Source organism: Bombus terrestris, chromosome 5 (assembly GCF_910591885.1).
Source record: "Bombus terrestris chromosome 5, iyBomTerr1.2, whole genome shotgun sequence".
Classification (NCBI taxonomy): domain Eukaryota; kingdom Metazoa; phylum Arthropoda; class Insecta; order Hymenoptera; family Apidae; genus Bombus; species Bombus terrestris.
Genome location: NC_063273.1, coordinates 6,027,356 through 6,047,204, shown reverse-complemented (window position 1 = coordinate 6,047,204; position 19,849 = coordinate 6,027,356). Strand labels below are relative to the sequence as shown.

The window sequence follows — 19,849 nt, the reverse complement described above, 5'->3', positions numbered from 1 at the left end:
ATCTGCGCAATTTTATTGATGACGGACGTGGACGTGGCCTAAGGATTAAGTGGAAATTCTCGATCGCTGTTTCATCGACAATGTGAACGCGATCCGTGTTCCACGAAACACGCTGTTCTTTGTCGTGCAACTTTCTTTCGCGAAACGTCAATTTGCCTGGGGTGGTCTGCGAACGAACAAAAAGACCATTCGAACGCAGGGTAAGGAGCCAAAGTATGGCGGATATTACAGAAACATAAATTTGAAAGCAACCATCGACCGCATAGTTTCTGGCTCGTTGCCAATCTGCTTCTTATAAGTCGCAATACGTATGAGCTTTTACATGGCGTGCGTGCTCAGTCAACGGTTAACGATGTGTCAAAACTATTTTTGTTTCTCGTATACGCGATACATTTATGACGAGGCGTTCACTCCTGATTTCTATTGCAGTCACAAAATCAGAAAATATACAACTTGTTATCGTTGGTGCGATCTAATGGTTTCTGGATGAAAACGAAGCTGTAGAAATGCATGTGAATCGCATTTTATCACTTTCTAGTACAGGTCTATCAACGGTTTTATGTGTTCGTAGCCATTGAGCATCCTCAAAGGCTTTTATAATTATTTCGTTAAACTGGCAAAATAACGATTCGCTGCTCCCAAGCGTCCAGATTGTGGCACAAAGTGGAGAAAACGGCCGTGTCGCGGGTCACTCACTGGTATTTAATTCGTGTCAACATACTCCCCTAAAGGGACCAATGGTTTCGTTTGAAGGGAAAGAAGGTAGAATTAATGTATCTACCGGTTGGTTAACAATACCTGTGCTTCCCCTAAATCTGTGAACTCGGTTTCTTCAACCGTATCATTCCGCGAATGTACCTCGTGATTTACAAACCCCTCTGGCTATCGTATCAGCAAGTGAATTATTGCGACAAACCGTGCAATGTCAACGCGATTAGAGAAGCTTTTATCAGATCTATTCGTACCTCTCTTAACGTTAACTCCACGAGTATTGGAACACGAGCGTTTAAAATTGAAAGCAACCGTAAGAATGTCACGGTCTGAAGTTTACGGATTATTCAGTATCGCGCAAATGCGAACGTGAAGATGTACACTGAGGACTTTTAAGATTATACCGGCGTGTAAACTCTTTAAGCGTCACGTAAAAGTAGTCAAGTGGCGAGACAAAATTGCCAAGCGTTAATGTCCAAGATTCAAGAGTCTGGGTGCTCGACCGAAGAGAAACACGGGAGATTGAGCCTCGTGACGGGTTTGATGTTGCGAGGTCGATGCACTGTCGCGATTCACGACGGAGTGCCCTAGATATGGAAACGGACCAGGAAGGGAAAGAAATCGTGGAGGACTCTCGAAAATGGTATTGAAGCCGGATGGAACACGAAGAAACAGCCGTGGTAGCTGTGTACTGGCAGGATTTTTGCGAGCTCAAGTATGGCGCAACTTTCCTAGGAATATAGAAACGTTCGAGAGCGAAGTAGCTAGGAAACGAGGTCTTTTCGAGCGAAGCTAGTAACAACCAGCGAAATCCAGCGCCAGACCTCGGTAACATCTCGCTTAACTTTACAGTCGTTGAAAAGGAAAACGCCTAAAGCAGTGGCAACGCTATGGTTTCCACTCCACGGTTTCTAGTTTCAATTTTCGCACGGGTTTCAAAGATTTTATTTAATACACATCATGCCAACCGCCGTTATCATACGATTTTCCATTTAGTCTTTTACACTACTGTATGCATAGACATGTAACATACCGAACGACGTTACATATTTTGTATATTGCAACTACGAATTCGGAAGATTCATTTACACATATCTTAATTCGATTGCTCATATTTTGAGTTTGTTCGTTTGTCTACATTGTAGAATTGGTTTGACAACAATTGAGAATTGCCATTCTAAGCTTTGTTTGTTTACCCTTTGAAGTTGTCTATTGACATTTTCATGTTTATTCGTTTACATTTTCTACTTACAATCAGTTACAACATTGACCGTTTGTTTATACTGCGTCTAGTTGGCGTACAAAAATCGATTACTACGTTACACGAAGCGTATTCGGGAAAAAATGTAGCGAGCAAGAAGTCAACAGGAAAATTTATACTCCAGCAACGAAGTTTATAATCCATAGTCGAAACGTAACCTCGTTTCGTTCGAATTTGATCGAAATTAATGTTAGGAAAAGCGGGACGTGGTAAATCGCGGGAAATTGCCAGTGATACAGGCAAAAATAGGACGCAATTCTGTGTACCTTTGGTGGGATGGTATGCGTTACGTTTACGTATTCGTACGTTAAGAGAGAAATAGGGATGGAAATTCGCAAACGTCTAGCGTTGCGCTTAGGCCGGCGGCTATATATGTACGTGTGTACATTTGCCATCCAATCTCGTTGCGCAACCCTTTGCTTGCTTATGAAATATCACAAACTCCTGGGGTTGTTAATCAAACAATAATAAGCTTCTACCCGCATGCCGCGGAGCGATACAGCGCTAACGGTGCCAATCTTCTCCGGTGGCATTGTCGTGATGCGTCTTCAACGACGATTCAATTACGCTCCTAGTATCATCTTATTTGCTACGATGTTTTTCCTTTTCTGTCGGGGAATTGCGAGGAAGTCGGCTGCCATGATACGCTAACTTCCACGTTTAAGATGCAACGAGCCGATAATTTTCGTTCGTTCGACCCGAGTGGCGATTCAGCGACAACGGCGACACGAGTTACTCGAGAATTTAATGCAATAGGAAAATTACATCGGCGAGGTCTGGATGCCGCCGAAATGCACGTATATGGTATCGAGGCCTTACCAAGCAGAACCCTGGCAAGACTAATTCAACAGGCAAATTGTTTGAGGCCAATTGAGGTCAGAATGCCCCTCTTTTGGCCGATCTCCCAACGCCTTTCGCGGTGGCGAGACTCTAATGAAAGTAACTGAAATACTGCTACTGAATGTCGTGCTTCGGCTCTCATTCTCTTAAGCAAGTGCCTTTACCTCCTGTCTCTTTGAGAAATTGCACGCGGCCTTCCTAATTACCGAGAAAGGTTCTAATTTCCTTGGGTGCGTTTCATCTTGATCCAGATGCTCCTAAGAAATAATTTCTTCTCCATTAAGCAGCAAGCTAATATAGCGCGTCGAGAATCACTTGATTTATATCTAAACGTATTCTCGAGCGACGCTTCAACTCCGTAAATTTCGGTTCGACAGCCCGAGAAACTTGAAAAATTCCATTGAGATGAGAATCGTGATCGCGTAAAGTCGATCCCTTTCGAACGGAGGAAATCTCCGGCAATAAAGTGCTTGGTTACATTACAGTCTCCCCTCGGGTTCCAGCACTTTTCCGCGTTTCATCGAAATATCGACGTGGAATTTTCGACACCGAGCAATTATCGACAGCGGTCGCGTGTCCGCCGAATCTTCCCCTCCAGGATCGGTCCATTACTTTCGAATGGGCCGTCGATATGTGCGAACCGATGCCTGGTCCCTTTTCGAGCGTATTGCCGGCGACGAAGCGGCCTATAATTCAATCTTGTCAAATCCATTAACGCCGCCAGCCGCGGTCAGCTCCCATCGCCACGAGAGACATCCTGACTCAGCATGGCGGTGCGTTCTTCCATGATAGCTAAACGTGCGTGTCGTCGGCTTTTTTTCCCAGCTATCCGGTCATTTGCAAATATATTCGAACGAACCGTAGGGTTGTCGTGCAAGAAGTCCATTTAGCAGAAAGGAGAAGGATTTACGGTGGAAATTGTTCTATCGCGAAATAAAATTGGATTTTACATTGTGGGGGAAAAGCAAGCGCGATTTTAATTGAGCTCGCCGAGGAATGTGCTCGGCGTGGGTGTGTCGTTCACCTTCTATCTAGCTGGATAATAGAGCACAGTCGTAAAATCTGTTCCGCATTTCCTCGCTCTCTTTATGGCATACATGCCGTGCGTCGTTCTTTATCTCGACTCGGTCGCGTTTAATTCGTGGAAAAAGCAACATTTTCAGGTGCGGCACCAGTGAGCCCGTATAATTGTCTCTCGAGCTGTTCACTCGTCATTCGGACAATTACGTACTGCTCGTTTTGCGGTAGTAACTTTGCGTTAAGATTAATTGTATAAAGAAGCTCAGGGCGAGTTCTAATTGATACAATCAACCAGCGCGACGTATACCAGCGTATGTCGCTCGTTCGTACGGTCTCGCGGCCGTTGTTATTCATTTTTATCGCGTCAGGCCGCTTGTTAATTCAGCCGCGATGATGTTTAATCTCTGGGAACTTGACGTCAGTTTAACGAACACCTGTCACAATTAGGTGGAGTTTATTTTAATCGCGTCACAGAGTTTTTCTGTTAGCGGCGTCGTTCCCTATTAGCGTGATTCGCGCCAGGTGCACTTATTATTATTCGTTAATAGAATAGTCGGCCGCATGTTTGTCCCGCGTCCGAGATGGCTAAGAATTAATTAAGAGGAACGTTTACGTTATTTATCGAGCAATAGCGGCGCTAAGCTGATATCGATTATCGTTATCGAAACGATCGATCGTAGCTCCGCGATTTAATACAGCGAATCTACCGGGGTATTTATCAAAGTAGACAAGTAGAGCGATGTAAACGACGGTACACTATCGTTCACAATTAGAGCGATACGCGTTCGCTAAGCGCACGACGACTGAAGGAACGTTGCATTCACGGCGCACCACCCATTAACACGGAGCAGAGATCCACTCCGGGACGCGGTGCACGATATAAGTAGATCCATCATCATTGAGAGTAACGCAGCAGGTACTTCACTCTCCTTGCCCATTACCGAGATTTCTTCCCACGATGCGCTCCGCGATTCATCTGCTTTGCTTTATACAAACGTTCTGAAATCTCTGAAAAACCTCTATCGCCACGCGCCGCTTGTTCCCTTTGTTCGTCAGCTCCGACGATCGTGCCTCTGATTCGTCAACTGAATCGCCACGATATCGTTACGATATTCTGCTCGTTTCTGTTCGCTCTGCACCGTCAACTCCGTATTTCTACTTCGTTACCACCGTTTGCTTGTATTTTAAATTCGAAGATAGGTATGCGCGATACGACATTTTCGAATATACACAGATCCGTTGAGTTTTAAAGACGACGGTTTAATAAATTCGAATTTGCAGAAATTGTATCGTGTAGGGAAAATCTGCTCGAGCGATATAATGGCGTGGAGAGGTCGACTTAGCACGATCACTTTACGCAGGGTGCTAGAGTAAACGCATGCAAATGCAGGCCCAACCGTTGCACAGGTATACCTTTAATTCAACATCGCGCCACCGTCGCACACGGCTGGCCACGGTACGTTAACAATGGGGTAAACAGAGAAAATTACCGCTTGCCACGAGCATCGGGTCTTTCCACCCCTCGACCCCCCCAGCAGAGGTCATTTGGTTGGCGTGACAACCCTTCCACGCCCTTTCCCCCCGCTGTTCCTTTTCGACATTCACCTCCAACCTCTGTGTGACGAGCCACCCCCAGCAGGCGCACAATGCGCTTAATGAAACTCGATATAGCTCGACCGATAACCCTACCCACCCTACCCATTGGATCCCGGCTGAAAGCTCGTCCACAGCCACCCCTTTGACGGACGTTTCGTTCGGGTGGGGGTGTCTACGAAAAAGGCAAATTAAATCCGCAAGTAAAATCGCGTGGTCCCCGAATAGAAGGGCCGAGAGGGAATCCTGGCGGAAGACAGCGAAGGGTTTGGGCGACAATGGCCTTGTTAAGGCACCCACTAATTGCAGCCAGCTCCTTAATGGATCCTTGCGAAAATTGCATCGACCTAAGCCGGTTACCGAGAACACGCTCGATCCTTTCTTCTTATTCTTCCTTAGCCGCGCCCTCTCCGCCCCTGTTGGTTTTGTCCTTGTCATAGACTGATTCATTCTTTTGACTTGCGGCTTGCGAGGGTATCGGGGGCTGTTCGATCGAAATAAACCATCCTCCGTGTATCGGTAAACGAGGAAAATTATTTCTCGATAATTTATACCGGAGATTCTTCCGTTTTATTCCTCTTATCTTGGTACCAATAGTCGTCGATTATACAGCAAACTTGCGACAGCCTGTCTCTTAATAAACATTCGAGCGGACGATCTTCTAAATTTTGTAATGGAGTCCTCTTCGTCTCACTTCGCTCGTATTCCCAACGTACGGTCCTTGCGAGTCTCAGGTATTTTTTTCTGTTTTCCGTGGTGGCCGGGTTTAATCGGCTGAATCCCCGTCGACCCCGTGCTCGCCGCGCGTTAAACCTCTGCCAACGGCTCAGGCTATTTTAGCAGATCAAAGACAGCGGCGGAGAGATTGATACGCGGTCCACGGGACACGCCTCGCAAGATCCTCGTCGGCTACGTTCGGTCGGCCGATAAATAAAGTTAGGGCTGGCGCATTCCCCGCGGAATTGTTTTGTCGTCGACGTCTCCCCGGGTGCTCGTTAACGCGGCCAACATTTTCGGCATTCTGTCTCACCTTCAGACGCTCCTCGGTGCAGCTGTTGCGACGAGCATTCAAATTTTTCGGTCCGCCTCGAGCGACACTCGTCGTGTCTCCTCACTCGGCCCGCTCAACCAGAGACGCCCTTTGCGCCGCGCTACTTCAACTTGTTCCGCCGTTTACCACCTAACCGGATAACAATTGCGTTTCCGACTACATTGCCGCTGAATCAAAGACCTTCTTAACAACTCGATTCAACGTGGAACGCTGCGTAAACACTTCGTTAACCGAATAAACTTATTCTTTGAACATCTCGTTGAAAAGGATCGTTGGAGGTAAGTTTGTTTTTGCCGCAATTCTCAGGCAATTCATCGTATCGCGGTAACGAGCATCTACGTTGCAAAACGTGTGTCATATACCGCTTTATGTGGAATATTTGTCTAAGCGTTCTTGGCGTGCCAAACGCACGTGATTCCATTCCGAGCCGTCGTTTGAAAGGATTTGAGGTAGCGCGAGAATGGCGGGACTCGTAAACTAGACGTTATAAATCATATGGCATAAATTACGCGGTGGTTTCGCGGATTCTACGGAAAATTGAGCGGTGCTAGGTAAATTTTATAGTTTTCCGATGATATCCAGTCGGCGGCAAGACCGATAACATCGGAGACGCGTGGCGTTGCGGTTCAGTGGCGCACACTCGACGCGTTCCGTCGACTTGAAAATATATGTCCCGCAGAGATCACAGACCGCCATTCGTTCTCTCTAGCGGCGCTAAAATTAAGCGACATTCCCAAGCCCGGCCCACTCGCCGGAGCAGAAAACGACAGAGAATTCGCGAAGGAAATGAGCCACCTCAAAAGAAACGGCTATGGATGCTACGCATTCTTGAATCGACGGCCATCGATCACCAGGCTGCTCTTTATCGTTCCTTTTCCCCCGCTTCTCGTCCTTTTCGAAAGAAATCTCGCTTTGTTTAGGTGGCACGTGAAAACGATCTCGATTTCCAGACAATGGATTTTCGTTTTTTAAATAATCTAAACTACAATTCGGTTCGTTTCATTTAAAAAGAACAAAAATTTTGAAAGAGGTATCAAGAAGAGAATACAACAAGGAATGTACGTACAAGAGATAATGTACAAGGGACTAAAAAATCTAGTTACACTTCCTTTTCCCCGGCAATTCCGTCTGCGTAAAAAGGAAGAGCAATTGTAGATTAACCTGGTATTTGTAACGGTGAGATTGGAAAAGTTTCTTTCGTGACTTTATGAAAGAAGCGGCCAAAGGAGAAAGAAAACGAAACATGGAACGCGATACGATCTCTTTTTATTCTTACTTTAATAAAGCTATACTACGTCCGACATCGCGAAGCTGTGAAAATACTTGGAGCATTTTGTGTATCGACTGCTCCCAAAGGTATCGAGCCGGCCATCGATACCATCGGGAAAATATAAAGGATACTCCCTTTTTCTTAAACTTTTATCAAGCCAAATGTAATAGCCAGTCTTTGCAACTTTGCGATATTTCGCATGAAGTTGAGAAAGAGCCAGGGTACCGGAGAAGCTGTGCTTGATCGATCGTTTTCGTTATTTCGTTGCCGGGGCCACGTGAACCTGCAGCTCTCATCGACCGTTCTTTACCACGAGGCCTCATTTTCTTGTATAATACGCGATACGATCTTCTTCACAAAGTACACGTGCCAGGAAAATCTTTGTTCCATCCTGAACGGATCCGTAAGCCCGTACTTTTATAACGACGTCACGTGGCCACGTTTCGACCCGAAACTGGTTCTCGCGGTGTCATTCTTTCTCCCGTAACCGGCAGGAAATTATCGACAAATCTTAAGCCATTTGCTTCAGCAAGACAAATTTCTCTAGGAACGTAAATTTCCAATTTCCGAGAGTTTCGCTTTCTCCGAGCATTTTCTGGATTTTTTGTTTAATTGAGTATAACTGCTACCGTAAGAAGCATACGCTGTCTAACTTCGCAGGCTTCAGCTTATGCACATTAATAGATCTCAGCTGTATATCGATAAATAAAGACAATAATGTACTCGGAAGTGTGAAATTGCGAATTTCGAGCGTAGCAAGAGGAAGGCGAAGTACAAAGTCGGTAACACGAAAGCGTGTTACGATGTACGTAAACAGTACATTCCACTAGAAATGTACTTCATTCGTCTTCCCTCCTTTTTCCTTTTCTTTCTCTGCTGTTTGGTTTAACCGACCCGATTCTCCTCGCCACCCACGCTTTTCTCGCTCTACCGAGCACACAAATACACGGTCCATTATCGACACGCCGTGATCGACTATCGGTTCTTTGTCGCGTGGCATGTGCTACCGATCGTGCATCGAGCTGCGCTCACGTTTACCTTGTCCGTGTCATATTATTGGGGGATTGGGAGCAGGAGGCGAGTTGGGGCAAATTCTGCAAAGGAAATTCGACGGTAAATTTCAAAGGAAGCCGTTTCAATTAGTCGGCCGGAGAATTTGGGTCGCAATTTAGTCGTTGCCGATGATCACGGGGAAACACGGAAGCGATGGTAATAAGTAATTTGTCATTCACAGCCACGAATTGGTGTAGAAATGGGAATTCCGCCATTGTTATAATTATCTTCGAATCTGATAAACCAGGGCGCGTGCGAACGAGCGGGCGTATGTATGTACGTAAAGCGTTGGACAGATTCCCTTTAAAGATGGAAAATTTGCGCTGTTCCGTTAGCGACGCCCGTTTGATATTTTCGCCCGGAGCCTGGCTACAATAACCGCGTTACCTGTTTTCATTCGTTAGAACGCATCACGACGCGATTTTCCAACAGTCTAAACGTTCGTTTGATGCACCCAACGATCGTTCGATCCGGTACCAACATTACAAATCGGAATTCTGTTTGCGATCGGTATGTAAACCACGCGGCGGCGTAACCGTTCGAATTATAACTAACGATTTGTTTGACCGTGTGTACGAAAAACATTGTGTCCGATGGAATCGGGTAAATGGATTTGCTGTTTCGGCCTGCGAGCGTTTCAATAATCGAGTTTTAAATACCGCATAATATCGGCCCCGCGTATCGTTCCGTTGTAATCCCCGTCGCCGTTTATTTTTATTCCGTTTCATTCTATTTCGCGATCCCGGAATATTACGTATCCACGTTCTAGTTTCGTGGCGGTCTTTTTCTCTAAAAAATTTTCTTCCTTTTCGCTCTCCTTTATTTCTCTTCGCTTTTATTTTCTTGCATTTTCCAACGCTCTGTGCCGTTTACATCGGTGAAAAAGTTGAACAAACTTTACCGAGAGACGAGAATCGTAAAAACCCGAAACTCGCGTGATGCGGGCACGACAGGTGGAGAGAAAACAAATCGAAACATCGCAATTTCAATTTTCTCTTGGTTAATCAACGGTTTTTCTCTCGGACGTACGTTACAGTCAAAAAAAGGAAAAAGGAAACGACAAAAGTTTCGCTTTTCCGGTCTGGATTTCGTGTTTGTATACCGACGAACAATCAGGAAGGAAAAGATTTCCAGCAAGGGATAGATTTACGCACTATTCGCACCATTACTCTCTCGAGGTTTGCGACAGCCAATAATTGGACGTGTCCTTTGATCCTTCACTCTCGACCCTAATTCAGACGCCGCAAGATTTTTGGGAGAACGCAGTTGGATCGTTGGCACGCAGTCTATTGACGAGCAGTCCAATCTCGTTTCTCTCTACCAACATCGTCACAATCTTTTCCATGGCAAGATTAACGATCTACGCCGATGACCTCAGCGCACGAACCACTTGGACGCGCTATTTCACCAAGCAGAGAAAAACCAATGATTTCTATGATATTTGTTCCCAGGTCGACGACAAAAAGCCATCGAATGCGCGATAGAGAAAAGACAAGAAGGGAGATTATAGAGAAGAAAAAGCCGATTGCGGCATTCCAATTAATTTGTTTAAGTTGGCCGACGCCCTTTCCAAGTCGTGAATCACTGTTCCAAAGCAGATTAGAGATCTACCCGATCGAACGGAGATTAAGTCTCCCCGACGTGACTTCCTTTTCTTCCTCGTTCTCGTCTTAACACTTTCACCTTTGGAAGAAAAGCAACGCCGTCATGGAGGGGTTTACCTAACGCCGCGCGGATAGAACGAAACGAGAAATTTTCCAGTAATCTTCGACGGCCAGAGATTGAGTCGAGACGGACTGAATGGCCGTCGGAGATCGCAGTCGTTGAAGATTCTCGGATTTGGACTTTCCTCTCTCGAGAGAAAAGTCGAGTTCTCGTTCTCGACCGAGCGGAAGAAGAGAAAGAAGTGACGGATGAAGAGGAGGTGGAGATGAAGGAAGCGGCGGCGGCGGCGGCGGTGGTGGTGGTGGTGGTGGTGGTGGTGGTAGTATCAGAGTAAGAAGTCGCATAGAAAGGGTACGCGAGAAGGATGAGAAAACGAAGGAAGAAGAGTCAAAGGGGATGAAGACGAGAGACGGAGGTGGACGAAGACGAAGGCGTGCCATTGTCACGTGGATTTCCAATTAAAGAGGTTCGATGGGACGAGCAGGGAGAGGGTTGGGCGATGGATCAGAAATCCATTGCGTCTTCTCGCGAAAGTCTAACAGGTTTCCCTCGACTTACCTCCTGCAGTAATGGAAATATCCGTCGATTCGTCGCGTCGTTCAGTTTCCTTCGATTCGGTCAGCAGACGGGGGTGGAGCATGCGGCGATGCTAGCGGCAGCGGTGGCGCGTTTAGTTTTATAATTGAATCCAGTTGTTACCGTTGATGGGCAACCGATTGCTTTCGTTTGGTAAACACTAACTTTTAATTATTTCCTCCCCCGGCCAGAGCCCGAAGCAGGGGGTGGGTGGGGGGTGAGAGGCGTCGGTGGAGCCACGTGCTGCCGGGAGATTGATTCGGCTAAACAGCCCGTAACAGTAGAATAAACGATGCCCGGCCAAACTAGAACGATACAAAGAGAAAAAGAGTGACCGTGTGCGGGGGTGTGTGCACGCGAACGCGCGTTCGCCTGTACGTGGAAAGATAAAAAAGAAGAACGGGAAAAGCAAGCGAGACAAAGAGCGCAAAAACAATGCGCATAGTCAGCCTAACTGCGCAAACATTGTCGGCCAGTGATTGCTTCGATTCACCAGCGTTTTTTGCATTCGAAATTGACCGATCGGGCGTGCTAAAAAGAGGAAAAGAAAAAAGAATTGTGTACAAAGGGTAAATTAATGCAACCGAGGTAACCAAGTTGCACCCTGCGAAATACAACATTGGCCTCTGCGGTACGTAATATGGTGTGTCGCTCCGATACTATTTTCTCTCTCCGTTTCAGCGCCCGCTCTGACGTCATTCACCGATGTTAAAGCTTTCTTTTTTCCGTGAACGCAAAATAAAATGCCTCGATTCTGGTCGAAAACGCGCTCGAAGAAACGTTTCGTTCGCACGGCCTTCCGGCAGTTAAGCCGTTGCACCGGAAATATCTTCGGTTGCGCGGGAATTCCAAACTCGCGCAGCGGATGGACCCGACGCGGAAGCTTGACGGATTAAAGCATGACCGACGCAGCAATCGCAGTTTCGTTGGAATTTTAAATAATCGCGGGGACGATGAGCTGATGCGCGTACACGTCATCCCGGAGCGATCGCGCGCGTATCACGGCCGGACGCGTGTAAACCCTGACAAATTCCGGCGCATACTTCTGTCGCGTTGCTGACTAATTAAACAGTCAAATTAGCGACAATTACTATAATTTTCGGACGGGATAGTGCGCAGTTTCCGCGTTTATGGCGCCACTAACGGCGACATCGGTATATTTCGCCGTTCCACTGCCTGTTTTACGAAGCGTCTCGTAATTCGCGCTGCTCTGCGGACGCTGAAGTCCGATTGAAATTTAAATTATAGTTCGCGGCCGGTGTCGCGCGAGTAGTAAAAACGACGATAAAGTCCGGTGCGCACTTTCCGCAATGCAGCGTGCGATTAAAAGACCGCATTACTCGTGATTCCCCTAATTTCCAGAACAATAAAGCTGCCGTTTATTGGCACGCGTGCACAGACGCGGCGCTCGCGTGTGTCCCGGCAGCGCACGAGCCAACCAGGTCACTGTTATTTTTAATTCTTTCCTCGTTAACGGCACGGTCCGGTTCACGGCCATTTTTGTTCGTAACGCGCGAATCGTCACCAAAATTCTGACCACAATTACGTCGCGGATGGCCGACTGTCATTGGAACGAGAACAAAAGTTCAACTTTCCTTCGCTCGGGTTCATCGAATTTGCGCTTTCCTCTGTCCGCAAAAACTCGACCGTGAAACTTCGTTAAACGTGCGTTGAATCAACGCGGATCAAACTGCACCCTCGGATCGTCGTTAGAAAAATTGAAACGGCAGGTGTTGCGCGAGACGCTGAGACACGATGAACCGGCGTGGTGTAAGTAATAGGACAGTAACTTCTCGCGCGTTAGAGTTCTGATCTCTATCGGTTATGACATGTGCGCAAAGTGCTGACAGATTATTTCTCCGGAAGCACGGCTGCCGGCTGCCGACGAATTGGAACGAAACGCGGGACGGTACGGTTCTCTCTGATTGTCCGCTGTGACAGGCACCCCGATAAATCGAACGTTTGCGAGCGAAAAAAAGAGCCACGCAGCACACGCACATGACCGTCCTTTCGAGCGTATGACGATTAACGAGCCAAGCGTTTAGCATAGATAATCACTCCCGGGAACGAGAAGTGTAGGCTGAATGGCATTCAAGCTCTCCGCATCCGCGATCCCCGATGCAATTATCAATCGAGAGTCCGCTATGCATTAACATAATCAGATCAGCCAGCCGTTCGAAACCCTGCCCGGTTGCTGGCTCCCCTTCTCCCTTTGGCCAGCGTCATCAGCATCGACACTAAAACCAACATGGCTCCTATCCACGAGGCGCGACATACAACAATGCAATTATTCCTAAGTGCAGCGCCGAAAGATCGCCTAAAACCGCGCGTAGGTTATCGGACAATTATCTTGATTAACAGATTCGATCGATGATAACGTTTCGCCCCTTATCGACTATTTCGACTTGCCTGCCCGATCCCGATGCTTTCCGTAAGATTAAAACGCCGGAGAAAAAACGCTTAGCCGATAAACTATCGTATGGTTTTGGGGGAGAATGATGGAGATACGTTCTCGATTAACGCGCGGCCACCTATATTTGTCTTCGACGGACAACTTGCTAAGTTTAATTAAAACGTTTGTACCATCTGATCGCTTACATCTACGAGATTACGAGTATGATCGATGGCTACGTGGCACCCTTCGCCACGTCGCGTTAGTTTACCGATGCCGGCAAATAATAGACCGACTCGCTTTGATCCATACCACACAATGTTTACCCAGCATGTAGTGGCGGTTAAAAGAGTGTTTGGCTTACGACGCGATCTCGTTAACAGAGATCCACTCGCAACCGGATAAATTTAGAAAGCAATATGTTCGGTTGCTCGACGATCGACAGACTCGGCGGGTAATTTGTCCCCGGTAGAAAGTTACGTCGCGGAGGATCGAGAACACCCAGGCCGAAACCGAACGGTTGGTCGCGCCTTCTGCCGTTCGGCAAATAAATTTAAAATAGAACGTTATAAGAAGTTAAGGCCTGTGGAACGCGTGGCAGGATAATGAGGTGACTAATTAAGCTTCGTTAAGCGAAGAAATTCTTCAAGTGGCACGACCGATACTTTAATGGTTTCCACTTCCCGTAACTAATTAGTATCACGTAAAATGTTTCTGTGCTCGAGAAAAGAGTTTGACGGCCTTCGGTCTCGTTTCGAGTTGCCAGATTAATTGAGTATTCCTGTTTGAGTACGAACCGTTTCCTCACGCAATCGGGCATCGTAAAATCTTGCGTACGGTTTCCTAACCGACGAACGGCGAACGATACTTTTATCGAATTACCCGGTAAAACGTTACTCGCGCAGAAACTCGCCAATTGTTCCGTCGAGAGAGTCGTCGATGAAGCAATTTCGACAAATTTTTTTAAGTGGCAAGTAGCTGGAGCTTCTGTTTCTAGGTCAAACTCGTTGCCTTTGACGTTGCAAGGGAAATGTACGGAGGCTGGATACCGAGCACGGGACACTCCACAAATGTCAGAAGCACGTTCTTATTTGTTGCCATGCAATATTTTCATGGTTGCCTCTCTGCGCGAACCGAAAGCATTCGCCAGAGAATTGGGAATCTTCTCGACGGCGAATTCTTCAGCGTCGCATGTAGCGGCATACGTTTCACGACCGAGAACTGCTCTTCGTTCCTCGAATCACGCGATACGCGAGCTTTGTCGTTCGTTGGATCACGGTGCAGCGTGTAGGACAGGGAAAGAGATCGGCGGGAGTAAACGACGGCGCTGTCGCACGCATCTCGACTACGTTCTCTCGTCTTTCGGTAAGTCGGAACGGGTTCCAACTTCGGTTTCCTCGCGACGACGACGTAATTCTTCGTTTCTACCGAATAGACCAAGAAAACGTAGCGCATTTTGAAACGCTCGGCTTCCACTCGATGAAAATTCGTTTCAATGTTCGAGATATTAGTGGCGGATGGTAACGAGGAAAACGGGAGTCCTAAAATCCGACGTAAATGCAACGACGCTACGAGCTGCTCCGAGGAAATGCATTGTGGCGAAAGGGTAAGTTGTACCCTGACTTCCGACTAGGTTGGCTTTGCAATTCGCGAAATACCGGCTGGCTGCACTTCCGTGTCCAATATTCCACGGCAACGAGACACGTCATCCGCCGGAAACCTTCTCGCATTTCGTAGACCGAGAGTTTGGGACTAAGTGTTGACGTGTCGCGCGTCCGATGATATAGCGGCTCCGTGTGTTTGCCATTGCGAGGATCTGCGAGGCTGTGCGACCCGAGCGAATATCCTTGTCCATCCGGATTAATTTGGTTTTAAGGGGTGAACTTGGTGTCCAACGCTTGTTTCAAGAATTTCGTGAAAGACGTTAACGAAGAAATAGCTTGTCAGCTCCGGCCGCTTTATCGGACAGTTCACGCTCCGGCTGGAATATTAAATTTGCGTTTCCCGTTTCTCAGACCATGCAACATGTAAAGGTGAAATCGTGTCAAGCTTCAAAGCCCAGAGCTACAGAACACTCGTGGATGTCTGCCTGTCAGGAGAACGTGTTCGTTATTGAACACCGTATAGGTGATAGAAAGCGGGGAGAGCGTTAGCCAGTTACCGTTACAGTAATTCAGAGAACTAACGCGGCATTTGATGCACCAACGATAGGACGCTACAACAGCTGTATCCAGCTACTCAAGGCAGTCCGGCCGTACCAAAGGTCGACCTTCCTTGTGGCAACCCATAAACGACCTTCCGATAGCTCATCTCATGAATCGTGGAATACAGATACTAACACGGACAACGTCGGTGATGAAACCATATCCGTGTTTAGTGTACACAGTTTGCCACTAAATGCTAATGCCTCGTGAACTCTGAATTACGAGGGCTAACTTCTCTCTATGAACGGCCTGGTTCTGCCGTAGGACTTGCTCGATACACGCGGAACCGGCTACTCCTGCAACTCCAAATATACAGTCCTTGCACGGCTTACAGTTCATTAAATTCACCATCTCCGCTTAGCGCCAGGATCAACTTCCAATGATGAGTCATTGACAGGATGTCGAGTCGAATTCGTATCTCGAATGCGATTAACGAAAATGTCGGTACAGTTGGAGTATTACCACGTGTTTAAACCGGTAAAACACACCACGTAACACGGATACGAGAAAATGGTTGTTGAACGAACGGAACAAGGCAGAAGATTTATGGACGTGTAATGAGCGAATTCTTGAGGGCCGCTTATTATAATATCCGCACTGGGTATTACGCGCTAATGCGGTATTACGATAACGTCTTGCTTAATGGTCACGTGCCCGTGTCACGCACTATTCGTGTACTTATGCACATTAAGCTTGTTATAGTCGATTCAGTTGTGTAGACAAGTTTCTATGCATGACACGGTAAAAGATTTTCCCTAAGTTTATTTTAAGCATGTTAAAGAGAATTTCAGATTTCTACAAATCAGCAGCAAGAAATACAGTTCAGTTATTATTTCACCACTGCGCATAATTATTTTGATAAACCCACGATTTAGGTGCACTGCGTTAACGCGTTCTGCGCTTTGGCTAATCTCCGTTATGGTTGCGTGCACGTGGCTCGTGTACTCTCTTCCGTTCACGATTCGATGCGTGGCTGCGTTATCATAACGCGACCATTCGCAGTCAGCTTGGCGAGAGAGATGGCGCGTCGAAGATGGATTGAAAAAGGAGAAAAGGACATACAGCAAGAGAAGCGGAATTATTTTAAGGCGCGACAGAGCGTCGTATCAAACAATTTGCTAAGCTGACCATAATCTGGCTTTTCATATGTTTCTTCTAACTTTCCAAATAGTTTCGTCCGCTTGCTTTTGGCGGAGAGAGATCGACGGCAAGCACCATCACAGCTTTAAAGAGATTCAATTTAACGATTCAAACACGGAACAACTCGTCCACTGGGAGATTCCGTGGAGGGGCGAAAATTTATCTGGCGGGCGGGAATTTATGTCATTCGTGAAAATCAATAAATAGAAATCAAAGTACGTTGGCCACGGAAAGAGGGAGTCGCGAGAATCGGCCACGTCGACTTCCTGGAAGCAATCTTTCGCGTCTAGACACGGGCCAAGTCGTAGAAAGCTGCGGCCTTTCGCCGCCGAGATTTTAATATTTGATCGTGCGCCGCGGCGAAACTCCGGCTGCGAGCCACACGAAAGGTACGAACAGAAAGGGTTGCGAGGGATAGCGTTAAGAATTACGAGGTCCATCGCTTAATTATTCATCCGGCCGGCTATAAGCCAGCCTTAGCATTGGGTAAACCGACGCTGTTTACCTGGGAACGGCGGCATTTACGCGCGAATCGATTTTACATTCTACCGAACTTGACGAAACTTTTCGTTCAACTGCGGTTAATTACTTCGCCAATCCTGGTGTTTACTGGGGAATTCTGGAATTTGCACAAAATACAGTGGGATTGCGGCGAAAGATTTCTGGACAAAATGATTTCGAGGCTGTGCACGAAAGCTTGGCCGCTCTGTCCCCTTTAAGAATTTCCGGCGGTGTGACTTTCCCGCCGCTGGAACCGCCACGTTGCGACTTTTTCCCAGTGCTTGACTCGATTACGCGATTACAAAGTGGAACTAACCGGGTGCAATGGAACATTGACCGGGTTGGATACGAGGTCAGGTCTCTCTTCGCGCGCAACCTTCGTCAGCCGGCTAATGCGGATCCGAATTTGATTTTCCATGTAGCTGGACCGATAATGGGCGGATACGTAGCCGTTAAACCAGAAGTGTTCGCATTCTATATACCAGCGGCTGACGGCCCAACCTTCCATACCTAACGTAATTAAAATGTGCATTACCGAGGCCGCTGCATTATGCAAGAGTCGAACACGCTCGTTGCAAGCCTCTTTCAACACCGGCTGCGTCTGTCTTTATTACGAAAGACAGCTGATCAGTTTCACCAACGTTTCCATACTCTAACATGATACGTTAGAGTATCCTTCCACCAAAATTGCGGAATTTGTTTCTGCAATATCGAAGAGATCTCAGAGAGCAAGCCGAGTACGAGGACTTTATATCCAAAGACGGTTCGTTTTCACGAACCTCAACAGAGGGAGTAGTTGAAAAGGGGAACGCGTTTACGCCTCGAATCTTTCGAATCGCGATATCTTATCCGTAGACACGCACACTTTCGCCTCCGTTCGATAGCTTTGGAGCGTTGGAGAGTGACGGGCTTTGAACCGGTGTAACGTTGAAAGACGTGGTTAATGTTTCGTAAAAGGAGCATTAATTAAGAGCCTTGATGTAATCGCTTTTAACAAGGACAAACAGGGGCAAGACGACGACGAACACGGTACGTACACACGCGATACCGCTGCGCAAACCGGCGTATCTTTATTATTCGCAAGTTGGCTGATAAGCGCGGGTTCGGTTAGCAGATCGTGGGTAACAGAGGCTGCAGAGACGCAGGCCCATCCATTCGAAACTCGTAACTCGGCTTATCGCCCGTAACCGCGACGCGTTGTAAATGCGTCACGACACTTGGCGAAAACATGCGACGTACGTGCGGCGTTATCTGCGCGCGATATTGTTCACGGTGGAGATTTAATTGCGAGCTGCGTAGACGTGCCGCATCGCCTCAAGTTTCTCAGCCGGTTGAAACGTTGTTCCTAGAGAAACAAGAAGAAAATATAACAATCGCGTTACGTACAAATGCTCGTTGAAGTTTGCCGTTCGATCGAGGGGACACTCGAAACAACGACGATAGAGAAAGAGTAAAAGAGATTTCTTTGGGAAAGATCGCGTAGAGTACGCGCGAGCGTAATTGCTTCGGCAGCGAAGCACAGTGCCGTGAATTTTATTGAATATACCATGCTCGAAGCGGTTTCTGTTCGAATAACAAGAGTTTGTTCCAATAGAGACGGCGGCTGTACGCTCGCCCGCTCCTCGTTTTTCCTCGTTCACTTGGCTCGCTTCGTTTTCCCCTTCTCTACTTTTGACTTTTTAAGTCAACTTTGCACGAACTTGCATGCCCCGTGGACGTCTCTTGCCCTCGTTCTCTTCCACTCCTTCTATTCGCGGTGCTCGTCAACACAGAAGAGAGTCGACGCTGGAATTTCCTTCCCGAGTATCCCGTGTCCCGGGGACACGTTCCTCCCGGCGCAGCGCGATGAAACGGGGGCGAGATGTTTTCATTTGTAGGTAGCACGGTCGCCCCTTCAGCTCTTCGCTTCTTCTCGCGTTTCCCTCGCACGCGACCATCGCCATTTACGCGTTTCCGCGAGCACGAAGATTCTGAGTTGATTGTAACGTGTAGGCTTATTTAATAAAGCAACGAGTCGATCAATTTGTAATTGTCAGATGTATTAAAATAAGTGTAAGTACAAATACAGAGATACTGTGTGCCGGTTTCAATCGTTGCTCGCTCAATGCTATTATACCAATCGAAGAAACCATAATAATCTCCTAGGGAGCGCGTTCATACATTTACATCAATGGATGTTACCACAGAAAGTTAACCTTCTTGTGTAACTCTAGCTGAAGATTACAAGAAACAGCAATAGCAACCTATTCAAAGTTCTTTTGCATCTAAACCTTATAACTCAAAATACAGTTAGTGTTCCAAGGCACAATATTATAGATCTGTCAGTTTTAAATCTTCCCTTTCAACCTGAAACTTTTCCTACGGTCATGGGCCGCTACAATTTGTCCATCGTGTAGCAATAGTTTGTACACACTCGCACCTGCATTCGCAGCTGAAGATTACAAGGAACAGCAATAGCAACCTATTCAAAGTTCTTTTGCTTTGTGGAGGATTGCTCCTGACACTCCGAGGCAAAACAACAACATGATTCGAAATGTCTGCTGACTCATGTGCCGCTACACCTTCTAGATCT

At 47.0% G+C, this 19,849-nt stretch overlaps 1 protein-coding gene across 3 annotated transcripts in view; it reads right to left on the bottom strand.

Moving 5' to 3' along the window:
• LOC100645321 overlaps positions 1 to 19,849 on the bottom strand; it is a 229,634-nt gene that overhangs the window by 175,151 nt on the left and 34,634 nt on the right. The window contains exon 2 of one of the 3 annotated variants that reach the window (XM_048405944.1): positions 11,023 to 11,345. The exons of the other annotated variants lie outside the window; for them this stretch is intronic. The gene's annotated coding sequence lies outside the window, so the exon portion shown is untranslated. The remainder of the gene's footprint in view (positions 1 to 11,022; positions 11,346 to 19,849) is intronic. 3 annotated transcript variants of the gene reach the window in all.